This window comes from Papaver somniferum, unplaced genomic scaffold, assembly GCF_003573695.1.
Source record: "Papaver somniferum cultivar HN1 unplaced genomic scaffold, ASM357369v1 unplaced-scaffold_118, whole genome shotgun sequence".
NCBI lineage: Eukaryota > Viridiplantae > Streptophyta > Magnoliopsida > Ranunculales > Papaveraceae > Papaver > Papaver somniferum.
In genome coordinates this window covers 13,207,914-13,224,797 of record NW_020620825.1, presented here as the reverse complement: position 1 = coordinate 13,224,797, position 16,884 = coordinate 13,207,914, and the positions used below count along the sequence as shown (strand labels likewise).

The following is a 16,884-nucleotide window of genomic DNA, read 5'->3' as shown; positions in this document are numbered from 1 at the left end:
TTTGGATTCCTGAGAAAAAGTCTGGTCGTTGTCGTAATATGTCAAAAATAATAACACTTTCTCACTACTCAAAACATATTATGAAGTAAGGGAAAGAAAGGATCGTTCCCACAAAGAGGTGTAGGGTTATCGTTTGTTTCGGATTCTTACGTAACCAAAAAGGGGGATTTTCTGATTTTTATAAACTAATGGTGGGTTTGGATGTAGAATTTGAAGGATATAATTTATGGTCCAGGGGATTTGGTAGAATTACGTTTTCCTCGGTATGTTTGGTTTCCAAAATCCTTGTAATCAAGTTTCCTACGGGAATCAGTATTCCAGCAAATCCTTCATATGGAATCCGACCCCTCCCCCTTAAGATTTGCTGGGAAACTTATCAAAGGATTTATGAACCCATTTTATTTTAACTCTAAATTCTATATACAGCAAGAACTCCACATATTAATACTCCATATATTAATAAACTTTGTATATTAATAAAAAACATAGTCCCAACTTGGGCCAGTTATAAATACTAATAACCTCCACATTTTAATATCAATAGATTTTTCTAGTCCCGCCATAAGAAATTTACCTTCATATATTAATATAATCGTCATCATTGGAAACTTATAGATCTTGTTACATCGAAATTTAAGATGAAATAAAATACTTATCTACAGTTATTTGAGAAATATTTATAGTTGATTGAGAAATTTCAAATGATGTATTAACTTTTTGGGTTGTTATGGTATCTTTTGATTTGCGGATGCGCAAGACCTGGTTAGTATAGGCACCTTCTTTTTGAAGCCAAAACATTTCCAACTTGTCGAGCATGTTTAAAGCTTATTGGCATGAAATTTTTAGTGTTTCCATACTATCATACTCGGGATTATCTCCCTTTGCTTCTTGTCTAATTCCATCGATGATTTCTTATTGGATAAAGTATAACTTGTTGCTCGTTTGGATTATTAAGGAAGACATTTATATCCATTATCAGTTACATATTTTAATTAGCAAAAAAAAAAAAGTGGTATTGGTATACCTTCCTATATTAATAATTTTGTGAAGTCCCAAGACTATTAATATATGCAATTTTAAGATTTGAGGGTAATGCCAATTTGCCAAACGGTACAAAGACTTTAAAACAAGAAAACTCTATAAATCTGAGATACCAAACATACAAGGGATTTATATGAATCCAAGAATTTGTAATCCCATGGGATGATAAATTCCTGGAAATGGTGAATTCTGCAAACAAACCCACCATAAATGTAAACTAAAAACAAAACAAGGAAATCAATCACGCAAATCAAAGATTTGAAAGTATTGGATAAAGATTTCATCTTCATTGTAAACAAGTATTTCAACGATTAGAATTCATATTTAATCTTTAATTATCAAAATCCCTAAAGTATCAAGAGAGCAAGTTACTCCGTTAATTTCCTAAAATCATCACACTTACATGTAAAACGAAGTACGAATACTACCTAAAGAATAGCCTGAAGTCTTGCGCTAATCAAATTCATTTCCCATGGAGCCTTAGAATTGGTTAAATAGACTAAACGCAATTGAAATACATTGCGCAAACAATTCAATAGCTCCTGGATGAGGAACCACCCCTTCGATGGGTGTCACAATGGCTTTATTTGCGGTATTCCAATGTATTATTTAAGAGATTTATAATTCTTTTGTTTTACTGGACGGGATTTCAGTGAATTAGGTCCATAAGAACCATGAAGTCCTGGCTTTTCAATAGAAAATGAATTACCTAGGAATTTTTTTATAGGCATTCTGGTAGTTATACCGGGGAATTTCTTTGTTTCGGTATGGTATTTCCGGAATATGAGTGTGTGACTTGTTATAATTGATCCTATTGATAATACAGAGAATAGGTTTGTCATCTCGACAGAGAAAATTCTACCCCATCGGATACTTATTCTAATATCTAGAGCACGGAATCCAGATATCAAGAAAAATTTGAACTATGATTCATACCTACTATTTAGACATCGTGACCGGACTCAAAAAAAAAATTTTAAGGGCATAATTATCAATCAAAGGATTTTTTTTTGCCATTACATCTATTCATTGAATAAGTATCACTACAATCTGTAATAGGGTTTTTTGTCATTACATTGAATAAGTATCACTTCAATCTGTAATCATATCATGCTACTTGTGATCAAGTTTATCGCTCGATGATAAACCCTAAATTAGTTATAGATACAGATGTGAGTTCAATCAATTCTAGACAATTCTAGACTCAAGTAAACAAACATTCAATCATATTACATCAAAGATACATTGACCTAGAGCCAATATGGCGCCAAGTAAGGCACATTGGCCAATCGCACCAAAAGGATACAAGTTGTAAGTTATATTGGCCAAGAGCCAATCGTGCTTCGGGCCAGTTGGGTGGCTAGCCTAGAGTAAAGTAGCGCCACAATGGTGCATTACGCGGGTCACCAATATCGCAACAACAGGCTGGCCTTGGAAATGTACAGTCTAAATGAGAGATATCTATCATTTAGACTTTAGAGGGACACTGAACTCAACTTGTTTTCCTTAATTCATCACTAGAGGATCTGTTTTAAATTATAACTTTCTTCCCATTAAGAAGTTCTTTTGCAATAATGGAAGATAATCTTTCAAGCATATGGTGACGAGCATCAACACCAACTTGTTTAGTGAAGATGACACTCCGCAAAACCATTACTTCTGCTGCTCTCTAAAAAGTTGTGCATTCACAACTTCAAAGGTTAATTAAAGCATCTTCAGGGTTTCCATGTGTTGTAACATTCAATAGATAGATTCATGCATGTTTGAAGAGTTTCATGCTGAGCCAATGAAAATATAGTGCCACCACCAGAACAGGAAGAGTCAACGGCACCAAGAAACAGTAGCACCTGCAATGAAAAATCAAATCCACATACACAAAAACATTAGAATTCATTATGTTTTAAGTGCGGGCAACACAAACAGTAATTCTTTAAGATTTCGACTTGACTAGATAGATATGTTAAAACCAACCATGTCAAAAACAATATTGTTGACAGGTATAATTCCAACATGACTAACAAGAACCATAAAACAATTAAGATACCACTTTCATGAGAAGACTAACAAAACCAAGCCTTTCCTATTACCTCATAAGGAGCAATATGTGTGCTATCACATACTCAGGAATAGCATGCCCACTGGGTTTTGTTTTGGTACTGAGACTGTACCAGATTTACCTGGACATATCTCACATTAATAACACATCCCACTTGCTCAAGATTACAGTAAAAGAAGAACCTTTTTGGAAAAATCATGCCACCATTCATCAAATGCCTAGCCGGAAACTCATATATTACCTTCCATTAGATGCACTTCAGCAATGGAACTACAAAATCACTATAGAATAATAAAAGGTCACCTGTCATTCTGGACAGCTGATACGATTCGATTGCCAGATGGTGGAAGAAGCTTGGATAATACTGCTGAAAAGAAAAACAACAAAAAGGAAATGGAGCCACATAAAAGAAAAAAGTATCCCCCAAGCACATTTGCCTTTGAATCAATTCGCCATCTCGGACTACTGGACAATGTACTGGGAGAAAAGAGATATATCACTTAATCAATACCCAAAGTACCATTCAATGTTAGATTGCAAGTAAAAATACAACACCAGCATGTTTGTCGGGTGGTTACAAAGGCAGGATGGAGCAATTACAGATGTCCAGCAACAATACTGCAGTTCAATTTGAAGTGATCAAATATTTCAGGTACAATTCTAATTATATTCACATAGTATCACTAATATTTTTCATTTTAGCTTCTGTTGTTCTATGACAATCCAGTATTAGTAAGGGATCAACAGTGTCCAACTCCAAAGTGTTCTACAGAGAGGAACCCAGTAATATGCAAGGTTTGTAATCCTGCTATGACATTTGTATAAAACTGGAGTCTCAGACATCCAAGGAAGGAATAAAGCAGCATCAGCTCTCAAGCCCGGCGAAAGGCGAAAGCTCTTAGGCGGCAACTGCGAATGTTCTTGAGAAACAAGCCTTTGGATTATCATCATGGACTATATAAGTTTATAAAGCAATATCAATGCCTAAACCTTGACACATCTTTCTCAATTTGGGCATTACCTTAGAAATTAGCAATAATACAATTAGCAAAAAACTGAAAAGAAGTTTAATTGTTGTAATTAGTCAGAAATCTCGTGTGGAAAGCGCAGCTCATCGCACCTCGAAAGATGCTGCTTTTGCACAAATACAGATGTTCATCATTCTATGACTACAACAATAAAATGATACTATGGACAAGGTAGGTTTTTGGAAGAGACCTCTTACAAATTAAAAATAAAATGTTTCAGGAAAACAATAGAAAGACACAATACTTAGAGATCTGATATGTTGTCAATGTGTAGTCTTACAAAGTTTTCCATCATTTAATGATCAACAAGTAACAAGAAAATACACAGCTGACAAAGTGAACAGATGGATGAATTTGAATTTTAGGGACCCATTCATTCCTTAGGCACAAAATCAAGCCAAAGAAGAGATGTTTAATCCCTAACAAAAAGCAAATTTACAAACTAAATAATAGGAACACAAATTATACACAGAAAATGCAACGAAACACCACTGCACCCTCTGGTACAGCCCTAGATTTAGTTTATGTCACGATGAGTCACTAGATCTTATCATTTTTTATTTCAAAAGCAATGAAATAACAGAAAAATTAGAATTAGGGGTGATGAAAACAGTACCGATCTACGCATAAAGCATCAGATGATGAAGTAGAAGAATGGAAAGATAACGTGCGAGAGTGAATGGCGGAAGTATGCGGAGAATGATATAGTTTTATAGGGAGGGTTTAGGAGATTAGGGTTTCAGGGTTTTCATATTTTTCCCGGAGGGTTTTATATTGCGTTACCAACGGGCTGGGCTTAAGATGTTCAGGTTTTAAGCCATATGGTATGGGAGCATTGGGAGGGGAAGCCGGGATTCATAGTGGCGACCGGTGAGCATTTGGCACGAAATGTGTGGTTTTTATCCGGTCCAGTCGTATTTTTGCGGATGGATGAATGTCCGGGCCATTCATTAATGGGTTGGATGTGGATATAATATTTGGATTGGATGCACTTTAAAAATCCGTTAAACATCGCATCCGTTAAGTTTAAAGTACTCGTAAAATTTTTATAATATAAGATGTTAATTATGTATCTTTTTCAATAGGTTACAATACAGCTGATTTATCTCTTCATCGTTTTCTTTCATCGAATTTTTAGGGCTTGAATTTGAGGCACAAAATCAAGTCATATTCTTTTTTTTATTCCATGACCGATCATTATTCAAGTCATCTTTGCTAAAAAAAAAATAATTTAATTTAACGTTTAATCGTAAGAGAAATTCATCGGATCATCTGCATCCAATCCGTCCATCCGTGCATCCATAGAATGCAAACTCGTTAGATGTTGGGTAAGGAAAAAACCGGCTCATGCTCACCTCTAGCCAGGAAGGTGGAAATTTGTTTGTACTCAATTATTGCATGTGGGTACGGGTGAGTATTTAGGACCGAATCTGTGAATTTGATCCCATCCTTTTTTTAAGGGGTGGGTTTCTGGATTTTACATTAAGGTCAAGCACAATGGTGAAGAATTTCCCTTAGTTATAGCTTAATTGAAGCTAAGCGAAATGGGTTTGAGGCGCACCTCACTATGAGGCATTGCTATCACTTAGCTAAACCACACGGAAACTCAGTTTCCGTGCAAATAGTGGAAAATGGATACTAAGTCCGTTTAGGTCAATGTGTTGACTTGACTACAGGGAATTGCATGTGAAATCCATAACTCAATACCGAAATCAAACTACTTTGGCTTAATTACCAAACGGACACTAAGTTTTCGTGCAATACCAAATGGATACTCAGTATTTGTTTGGATAAAAAACGGAGATTGAGTTTCCATAAAGTGAAAAATCCAACGAAAACTTAGTTTCTGTGTGATTTCCCTTAGCTATAAGGTGCATCAAATCTGATTAACTTTAAAGTGTAGTTAAGGGATTTTACTACATTTAAGCGACATATAAGATCATAATAGTTGGATTTCGCTACAATTAAGCTATAGCGAAGTGAAATAGAAAACCACTGTGCTTGGCCTAATGGGATGGATGATGATGAAATTTGTATGATTCAATGAATTTGGATTGGATACGGAGGTGGACACCTACACCCGTTATACTGAATATATAGAATTTTCGTAAACTTTGAGTGTAATTACCCACTATATTCATCTTATTTCTTCATCATTAACCTTCATACAATTTTCCAGGGGTTTGAAATTGAGAAGTAGAGAAAAAATGGTATAAATGCACTTTTCTCTTTGTAATGATGATTTATTGTGGTTATCAATTGTAGTATTTATAAAACTAAATCCCATTAGATCATCTGCATCCAATCAGTCCATCCGCGCATCCGGTGGATGCAAGTCTGTTGGATGTTGGATCGAATGAGGATTCTAAACTTGAAATTCGTCGTGTATCCAATCCGGACCATGCTCACCCCTACATGTGGAAACATTTTGATTATCATTTGAAAATGGTAAAGGAATTAGATTTTAGTTGGATGGACAACCAATATGACTCTTAAGGACAAGTATTCTGCTATCTTTTGCGTTTTGCACTCAAAATAGTATTTTTATTGCAGACAAGGTTGAAGGTGGAAGGCTTTTTTCAGGTCAAGGAGAAATATTTCAACTCATGAACAATTAGAATGAAACTTGTTGCATAATGAGCTTGGTCCAGTCCCTAATTCGGTGGACGGAGGTGATATTGTTGACGTGCTTTGAACCTTTTTTGTCCATAAATGTTGTGAGGTATATAAAAGCCTAATCAAGTGCAACATGATCATTTTTTCGAGAAGTATATAAAAGATGATACCTCGATGGTAAGTATTACGGTATCATCATAATTTTATGCTTATTTTAAGTATGTTATTTCATGGAGGCATCAATATGAAAAGTAGCTTATGCACTATTTGTAAGAAGGATGATGAGAGCTTTTATCATGCTCTTCTCTATTGTGAGTATGCTAAAGAAGTTTGGGGAGAATCTATAAAAAAAAAATCGCATTTAATGAGTTTCTCTGGAGATTTTGTCAATGGTCATTTTGAAACTTGACATGCTATTGTTCTTTGTGGGAGACAAAAGAAAATATGGAATAAACCAACTTATGATATCTTGTGGTATCTTTGGAAAGAAAGGAATAATAAGGCTTTCGAGAGCAGTCTCATGTTTCTTGATGAGTTATGTTTGATCATCAAGCAAACTATCATTTTGTGAGTTTTTTAGATGATTTTTTAAAGGATGTAATAAATGATGAGTTATACTGATTATGATTGTTAAGGATAATTACAGAATAGTTTGTCCTCTACATAGACCATAAAGAAGAAACAAAATAAAAATAGAATGACGAAAAAAAATAAAAACATAATCATGCGATTCTATTACAATAAAGTAAGACGCTGACAAGCACATAAATGTGGGATGTTTTCACTTTTATATTTACACTAGCTATGTCTTGTTAGCTAGTTAATAATATTGTTTTAGTCATTTCTATGAAATACAATCGAATCCGACCGCCGGAAAGAAAGTGGTTAAATTGGTGTCTCAAATAGCGTTAGCCGCTAAAACTACCAATGCTACGTTTCACAGCACCCAGATAAAGAGGAGTAAATAATGGCAGCCGTTTTAATCTTTATATTAAGCGCATGCAACTGAAATATCTCACCCCGCGGACAGGCAATGATACAAAAGGAACAAAAAATTGTCTTTGTTTTGCCTCGGCACGTGGTGGAGTCCACTAGGAGGATAATTGTGGCGTGTCCTACTCTCCACCACAATACTGTCTTGCATAGTCCGAAGCGTCATCATTTTCATTTCTTACAGTGGCGGCCGATTTCGTTGGAGGGTAGTGAATAGGACAAAAAGGGTTATTACATGGTAATTTGAAGTGTTCCTTATAAAAAAAAATTAAAATGACTAATTAACCCTTATATAGTTTAGTGTTGATAATCAAATTTCACTTATATCAACTCTAAAACAAATCAAAATCAGATTTTTAGAGTTTAAAAAAAAAAGTTTAGAGGAGAAGAAAAGAAAAAAATTTGTGAATATTTGTGAAACCCTAGATTTTGATTCACTCAACCAAAATGAGTGATTCCAGTGACAAATTTGAGATGGGTGAATCTCTAAATTAGTTCCCATTAGCTTTTTGTCGCTCAAAATTATCTAAAGTACGTAAAAAAATAGAAACTTTTAAAATTTCAAAAAAACTTACGGTTGGAATTTAGCTCGTTACCAATCGTAACTCTCAGTTACGGTTCTAAAAGTATCGAATACCAACCATAACGGGTTCAATTTGGGGAAAACCCAATCGTAGTACCAATTACGGTTGGTAAAATGACAACATATAGCAACCGTAACAAATTACGGTTGGTAGCTAATGAATAGGGATCAACTGTAACTAACCTAAGGTTGGTAAGATAATTTGAGTTACAAGTCGTAACTCAAATACGGTTGATAACAGTGATGCAATTACAAACCGTAATAAAAAATGAAACATCCAGGACAACTTACGGTTCGTAACTTAAGTGACGAGACCAACCATAAGTAATTTACGGTTGCAAAAAAAAATCGTAACTGAACATTTTATCTCAAAATCAAGAACTTACGGTTGGTATTTGAGTTAAATGAACCGTAACATCAACCAAATCTATAGTTACGGTTCCAATTGGAGTTATTACCAACCGTAACTCACATGCAACACGGAAATTTCAATTTCAATTTTGATCCAAAACCCTAATTTTTGATACAAAACTAACTTAAATCAAACACAATAAACTAAACCCTAACTGGGTCTTTTCGAAATATAGTTTTCAATCAACGATTATCAATTTTTCAAATCGTTGATTAATCGAGGACGATGAAATTTCAATTTTAACGGAAAAGGAGAAGAGAAGATGAAAAAATCAAAAAAGTTATTTGATTTTTCTAATTCCATTAGGTTAAAAATTGGAGAGGGTAATCTAGTCAATTTATACCCCTTATAGGACATCCCCTAACCAATAAGAGGGACATTGTTATCACACTTGTCGCCCCTCTAATGGAACATGCCGCCCCTATAACAGGGTTGAAGAAAAAGGAAAGGAAATTCTCATCTCAGCTGACATGGTGATGGGTTGATGTTACTGAATGTTCATAAGAGCAACAGCTGGTCGGAGTGGTTGTTCTCTAATATTTACAGTGGGTGTCGGCGGAAATGATTGTGGTTGTATGGCAGAGTGTTGATGGTGGTTTTTAGTTCAAGGGCTAAAATCATAAACCCTGTATTTAATGCGATGTCATCCTGCAAAGGAACAAAAGTCATTTAAAAGCAATGAGTGTTTAAGCCTCTTAGCTCACATATGTATTGAGCAATTCAATATATTTGTATATATGAAATTTACTCAGAATGGTGCGTGCAACAGCAATCCCAAAATATTCTGTGAATTTTATCTTCCACCAACATTATTCACTAATGCATGACTTGCCTAGTATTTTCCTATGCTATGTTCCCAGTCGAACTCTTAGTATTGACATGACATGATGATTAAATGTTCACTCTCAACAGAGTAGCATGAATCTCCCGACGTGTCAGTATTGAGATCTGCATGGAAGTACTCATACAGGCTGCATCACTCTCTGACGAAGAGAATTTTATATCGACACACTATTAAGTTAGATCGATCGAACACACTTAAATTCCTTAGGAAAAATCTAGACTGTTAATATCAGTCTCAAAAATGACCACGACCACACGATTTTGCCGCGCGATTCATCAATCCTAGACTACTCCTGGAAGAATTAGGCGATCATCACAATGACCACCGGCGGGCCCACTAGCATCTCGATCGAGCGAATCCCATCTAGAACATCCACAACGCTTCGAACGATTGACCCTAATGTGGGTGATCACGCTGTTGGCAAAACATACTCAAACAAACTAAGACCGGCAAAAACGGTCTCAAAACCCATCACATCCGTCCAACTTAGCCAGCCTAGTTGGACGGCATAGATCGCATCTCGAACGATCAAAGAAGTATTGGCGTGTTCACTGGAGGCTTAATTTCTCCGTTAGTCGATCGACCTACACACGACAATTCCTGGGAGTGTTAAAACGTTTGCCCAAACCAGAGCGAACACGCTATTCCAAAACCCTAATATGGGTTGCGACATCATACAACTGCCGCAAGTTGATCGTGTCCATCCATATTCGCCAGCCTGGTCGGAAGACCTAGATCCAGTTTCAGGTGGCCAATGAGGTGTCGTCGCGTTCACCGTCAACCCAACTCCACCCTTGGTCGATCGACTTGCCCATGGCAAGCCAAGAATGTATAGAATCGTTAACCAAAAGTAGGGTGAACGCGCTGCTTTGAAGACATACTGCCGCAAATCGATCACGACCATCCATTTTCGCCAGCCGAATCGAATGATTTGGATATAATTTTAGATGGCCCATGAGAAGTTAGCATATTCACCAACGGCTCGTCTTTGCACATGGCCAATCGGACTGTTCGAATCAGCGCCCAGTGCTTTGATTCGACTAGCCAAAACCAGGGTTAGCCGTGGCCCCTAAACCCTAAAATTAAATCAACGGCAGTATGCAACTGCCACAAATCATCTTCGTCGTCCAACTTCTCCAGACGAGTTGACCGGCCTAGATTTGATTTCAGGTGACCAAATGTCATTGTGATCACCATTCACTCTTCTTTCATGAGGGACAATCGGCCAAGAAACAACTAGCTCATAAGATCCCAAACGATCGCCCAAAGGTAACTAGTTGTGCTGCTTGCATCTAATTCAACAGCAGTCATTAACTGCCATAAATCTCCTCAGCCACTCAACTTAGCTAACCGATTTAAGTGGTCCAGATCTAACTTGGATCGACCGATAGGATTTTAGAATGGCTACCAGCCGCCACTCTCCTATAGGAACTGATCGGCCACTCCTTGGGACGCGTGCGTATCACCCGCCAACTTCCTGAAAGAGGGCGGTCGTGCTCCTTTTAAGACGCTCAATCCGCAACTAATCTCATCGAGCTCTAAAATACTGATGCTTCATATACATCAGTTTATAAGCAATGCTTCACATACATCGATTATAAGTGATGCTTTATAAGTATTGGTTTCACAAATAATTTATTATTTGATTTAAAAGCATTGTATGCTGCTTTTAGCGTCAAGTCTCACGACTTGATCCATTCACTTGAGACATCAAACATGTCACAAACTGGGGGATATTCACTGAGGTATTGGTCTGGAGGTTTACAGCGTGCGGCGTGCAACGTGCCCATTACGAGAACGTGTCAGGAAGAACGGACGGTTAACAACAATGGGATAGTGGGTGAAAGCGTGATCAGTTTTCCCTCATAAGGAAAAGTGGTGATCACCACTTCCGCACAAACCCACTTCTCCACTACTTAACTTCCTTCACTTCCTATGAGAACAGGGGTGTACTCAATGACTTATATAAATAGGTGTTCAACCTATTTCAAAAAGGGGGGAACACAAGTGTTATCAACACAAGTAGCAGAAACCATTTTCTGATACAAGTCATACAACAACCATACCATCATAACTCAACATTTTTACCTCAAACACCTTCTTCGCTTCCCTCCCTAAGATCAACCCTTCTCCTTCACTTTGTGATCGAATTGAATCTGGAACGACCATTTCTTGGTTTAGGCCAGAGTCTTACAGACCGATCTCTCGAACTCAAAAGTACTCATGTGCAATACATTTGTTTAGAGTTTGAATTCTTTTCTCATCAACACACCCAAATTTACCAAAAATAGCAGAATCAGTTTTTGTCCCAAACACAGAGAAAATAGTTTCTTATGATTGATGGCTTAATTGGGTTTGTTGTGGTCAGATGATGTAGATGGGTTGGTTATTGCACAAAAAATGTGGGGCTATTGATATGGAACTGCAGATTGAAAGGTTACAGAGAAGTCAAGATTGGTGTTATGGTTGGTTTGGGAGATGGTCAGAATAGAATTTCCAGCCAGCGGTTAGGCAACAGGCGAACAAAATTTGGGCATGTGTGTTATTTTTGAGCAGTTTCATGTGTTTGTCCTGTGAAAACCCTTCGCAATAATATATCTTTGGAATAGAGACATGCAAAAAAAAGCGGTTACAGAGCCGAAATAGTGAAGAGAAGAGGGCGCTACAGAGCCACAAGAGGAGAATAGGGTTTGCAGTTTGTGCTCATCGATTCCATTTTTGATTAGCTAGCAATTGATTCGATTCTCTTGAATATGTTTATGGCTTTTGAGAAATCCATGTTTTGTTAGATTTTTTGTAACTAGAGTTTATGTTGAAACCACTTTGGGTATTAGGTTACTTTGATTTGATTATATAGCAATAGGCCGTTATGATTTAAATAGATTAATTCTTGAATATTTTTTATTGATTAATCGAAACAATAAGTTTTTGCTTCACCGGTTTTAATACCTATATGCGTAATTGATAGTTTTACAAATATGTTTGTCTTATTATTTGATGAGTTAATTACTTTGATGGGTTATGCTTAGGAAAGCCATATAAAATTTGTGAACCTAAATTTAGTTTCATATGATTTTTTCGCTGATGCATTTGATGGTTCATGATTGGATTCTGTCTTTTGATGTGCCATGCTTAGGGTATACCAGTGATATTTGCGACTCTAATACATATAATAGGTGATGTCAATAGAACGGACAATAGATAATTCATGAATTACGTTTCATTTCAGTGATTGAATAGAAATTGTGGTGGATACTATAAACCCTGGTTACCGACTCCCTCTTTTTACGAATTTACTTTATTAATTTCGTTTAATTTTATTATTTCATTTTTAATTCTAAAAAATACAAAAATATTGTTTCTGATTAGTCTATTAGAGATATTGTCTACATTGTAGATGTCGTGTGATTGCAGTTATTATATACAGGTATCCCCGAAAACCTATTAGATGCCCACCTCACAACTCGGTTATAAATAAAAAATAATATCTAATTACCCTAATTATGATCAGAAGATTCCTACCAACCTGATAGTTACAAGTAAAATTGAACTTCACAGATATAGATACAGACAGTTGCTCATTTTAACACACATACATATTCTAACATGCCCCCTCAAATTGAGCATTGTAAGAATGCAGAAGTTTGGACTTAAGGCTTTTAGTAAACATGTCTACTACCTAGTGAAGAGTGGGAACAAACATAACCTTGAGAAAACCAATAGAAATCAAGTCTCTGATAAAATGGTAATCCACTTTAATATGCTTAGTACGAATATGATATTATTTTCCAGACTCCATGCACCCATATTGTCACAGTACAACTTGCAATGAAGAGTCACAGATACGCCAAGCTCCTCATGAGGATAAGAAATCCAACTCACCTCAGTTACAGTATCAGCTAAGGCATTGTACTCAGCTTCAGTTGAGGATCAAGATATAGCTGGTTGTTTCTTCGAATACCAAGAAACCATATTGCCTCCAACAAATACACAGTAGCATGTTGTAGGCTTTCTTGCGTCAGGGAAACCTAGACCAATCACAGTCACAATATGTTGCTATTTCTGAATAGTCACCACTATAAAGAGAAATAAAATACCATAGAGTGTCTTTTGAAATAACTTAAAATTCATTTAACTAGTTAGAGATGCAATTAACAGGACAATGCAATCCAGGAGGATGCTCCATATAAACACCCTCGAACAAAATCCATGCAGAAAGACATTAGATATATCCAACTGCCCCGTATACCACTTATTTCCAGATAAAGACTAAACAAACATGTTATAGTTCTTCAACAAAAAGGTGCATAACAAACACCAAGGGATTATCTCCAGACTTATGAAAATAAAAAGAATAAACATAAAAGATACACACTTAGGGATGCCTCTGTTTATAAATAAATCAAAATTAAAGGCTTTTGATAGCATCATTGAAAAGATGGAACAAATAATCAATACTATTGGTTAGGAAATTTTTTATCTCAGCCTAGCAGAATAGTGCTTAACAAAATTGTACTGTCTAGCATGCCTGTCTTTAGAATGGGATGTTTTGTGCTGCCAAAAAAATCACTAAGAAAATAAATGACACCCAACGTGATTTATGGTGGGGGAAACATTCTAACTCTAAAGGTATCTATATCCAATCTTTAGACTTTCTTTGCAAACCAGTAAACCAGGGAGGGTTAGTGAAAAGCGGGGATCTAACAACCTCACCTAATATTTCGATTAGCAATATGTATGGATTAACTCCAATATACTTTATAGAGAATCAACTAGACAATCAGACTCAATCTAGATAAAAGTATATCAAAAGGTTAATATCTCAATCTCTCGATTTGATATATACTCAAGCAAACGGAAATCTGTGAGTCTTTATCAAATACTAGAGAGATAAACTTGGATGGTACCAAAGACCAATATCCAAGTATCAATCAATTTAAATCAACAACCAAAGGTTGGATATTCTAATTGATTGATCCTAACGCAAAAGCTGTGATATTTCAATTATATAACAAAATATAATGCAGAATAGAAATAACACAGACACCAGAAATTTTGTTAACGAGGAAACTGCAGATGCAGAAAAACCGCGGGACCTAGTCCATATTGAACACCACACTGTATTAAGCCGCTACAGACACCAGCCTACTACAAACTAACTTCGGTCTGGACTGTAGTTGAACCCTAATCAATATCACACTGATTCAAAGTACAGTTGCGTTCCTTACGTCTCTGATCCCAGCAAGATAATACGCACTTGATTCCCTTATATGATCTCACCCACAACCAAGAGTTGCTACGACCCAAAGTCGAAGACTTTAACAAACAAATCTGTATCACACTAAAAAGTCTATGATAATAGATAAATCTGTCTCCCACAGATAAAACTAAGAGTTTTGTTCCGTCTTTTGATAAAATCAAGGTGAACAGGAACCAATCGATAACTCGGACTTATATTCCCGAAGAACATCCTAGAATTATCAATCAACTCACAATAATCTAAATCGTATGGTGGCAAAACTAGATATTGCGGAATCACAAACAATGATACGAATATGTTTGTGATTCTTTTTATCTTGCCCTATCGGAGATATAATCTCAAGTCAAATATTCAGTTGAACTCGTACTATAGAAAATGGCAAGATCAGATCGCTCAACTACAAGAGAAGTAGTTTCGTCTGGCTTCACAATCCCAATGAAGTCTTTCAGTCGTTAACCTACAGGGTCTCGAGAAGAAGCCTAAGGTTAAAGGAGAATCGACTCTAGCAAAACCAAGTAGTATCACACAGGAGGTGTGGGGATTAGTTTTTTCAGTTTCTATATGTCTCCTTTATATAGTTTTCAAATCAGGGTTTGCAATCCAAGTTACCATGGTAACAAAGCATTCAATATTTATCGTTAGATGAAAAACCCGATTTAATCAAGCTAATATCTTTCAACCGTTAGATCGAAACTTAGCTTGTCACACACAAATGAAATATATTTCATTTAGTTTTGAGTAACCGTACCTCAACGTGTACACTTACTTGGTTCACAAATAGTTAACCAATAGTTAGCCATATGAGCACTTTCATATTAACCGTATTCATCTTCTTCACATAACTAGTTCAAATGACTCATAAGAACTAGTTGAAGAGTTGTTCAATTGCTTAGGTCTTTATGAATAGACTCAATTGAAGTAAAATCGGTTTGATTCACTTGAATCAATTCATGAACAATATAGCCATGGGTTGCAAAGATTGCATTCCTTGTTAATTTGTTGTTTAAGTTCATGAACTTCCGATTTGAGAAATATAACCAGCTTGGGTACGCGTACGGGTACATGTACCATAGCTACCAGATTTGAGTTTAGAAACTCAGCATAAATTTTCGGTTCGAAAACTTCCGTTGGTACGCGTACCCAACCTGTCTCCTTCACCAATACCGTATGCACACATATGCACACACTTGGTTTCCGGCACATGGATTTATACACTAATGTGCGAATACACTATATATGCTTATATCCATAGTTGGTTACGTAATCTCAACTCTAAATCTCAATCATTGAAACATTCTTCTATAATGTTATAACAGTCGTTATTCACAACTATCGTCATCAAAGCTATTTTCAAGATTGCAACGTCACCATGACTTTCGTCACGGGTTAAGATGAAAAGTGGTTAAAGCGAAAGCTTACCAACATATATTTCGAGAAAAAGATAGGTGAGTAAACTCGGCTCGAAATAGCAAATGTGTATGTATGAAAACTATCATACTTATACGACTTTGTCTCAAGAGTATGAGATAGAGTAGATAGACTTTTGAGTGATAGATAAGTTCAAGTCTCCACATACCTTTTATTCGGATGAAGTTCTACTGGTTCCTTGAGTATTTCTTTGTCTTCGTAAGATGATCGCCATGAAGTCTGGAGCTCAACTACACAGTCTAGAATCAAGACATATAGTTTTGACAACTAAACTTTACAAACATGCTTGAGATAGAAACACATGCGATTTCGACCGAGCAATGCTCTAACAATCTCCTCCTTTGTCAATTTTAATGGCAAAACTATCAATACATAGGGATTACAAAATAAATAAAACTTTTTAGCTTCTCGTCCACATGCTTGATCTCCTTGGTGCTTCAACATTAATTGAAAACTTCGTCTTTTCCAAGTACTCCCATGATTCCATAAATGTTCAATTCAGCATCATAGTTGTTGAAGATCCGTAGCCATAACAATGAGAAAACAAAAGCTCTCGATTATTGTTATACAATGTCATAGAATTATTACACAGTATCAAAGTTCCTATATCACAATTTCAACAA

The 16,884-nt window shown here is 36.1% G+C and overlaps 1 long non-coding RNA gene and 2 other non-coding genes across 6 annotated transcripts; all 3 read right to left on the bottom strand.

Annotated features, from left to right (window-relative positions):
- Positions 1-2,085: 2,085 nt before the first annotated feature.
- LOC113330653 lies at positions 2,086-4,879 on the bottom strand. Of its 4 annotated transcripts, none has more exons than XR_003350387.1 (3): positions 4,742-4,879; positions 3,129-3,715; positions 2,086-2,888 (listed from the first exon to the last, which is right to left on the bottom strand). It is a non-coding gene; the product is annotated as an uncharacterized LOC113330653 (long non-coding RNA). The 4 variants fall into 4 exon arrangements; XR_003350388.1 differs by having other exon boundaries at positions 3,129-3,574; XR_003350386.1 differs by having other exon boundaries at positions 3,129-3,218; positions 3,401-4,877.
- On the bottom strand, positions 3,929-4,053 carry LOC113330749. The gene has a single exon (XR_003350479.1). It is a non-coding gene; the product is annotated as a small nucleolar RNA SNORD14 (small nucleolar RNA).
- LOC113330762 lies at positions 4,407-4,513 on the bottom strand. Its single transcript, XR_003350483.1, has one exon. It is a non-coding gene; the product is annotated as a small nucleolar RNA snoR99 (small nucleolar RNA).
- Positions 4,880-16,884: the final 12,005 nt, after the last annotated feature.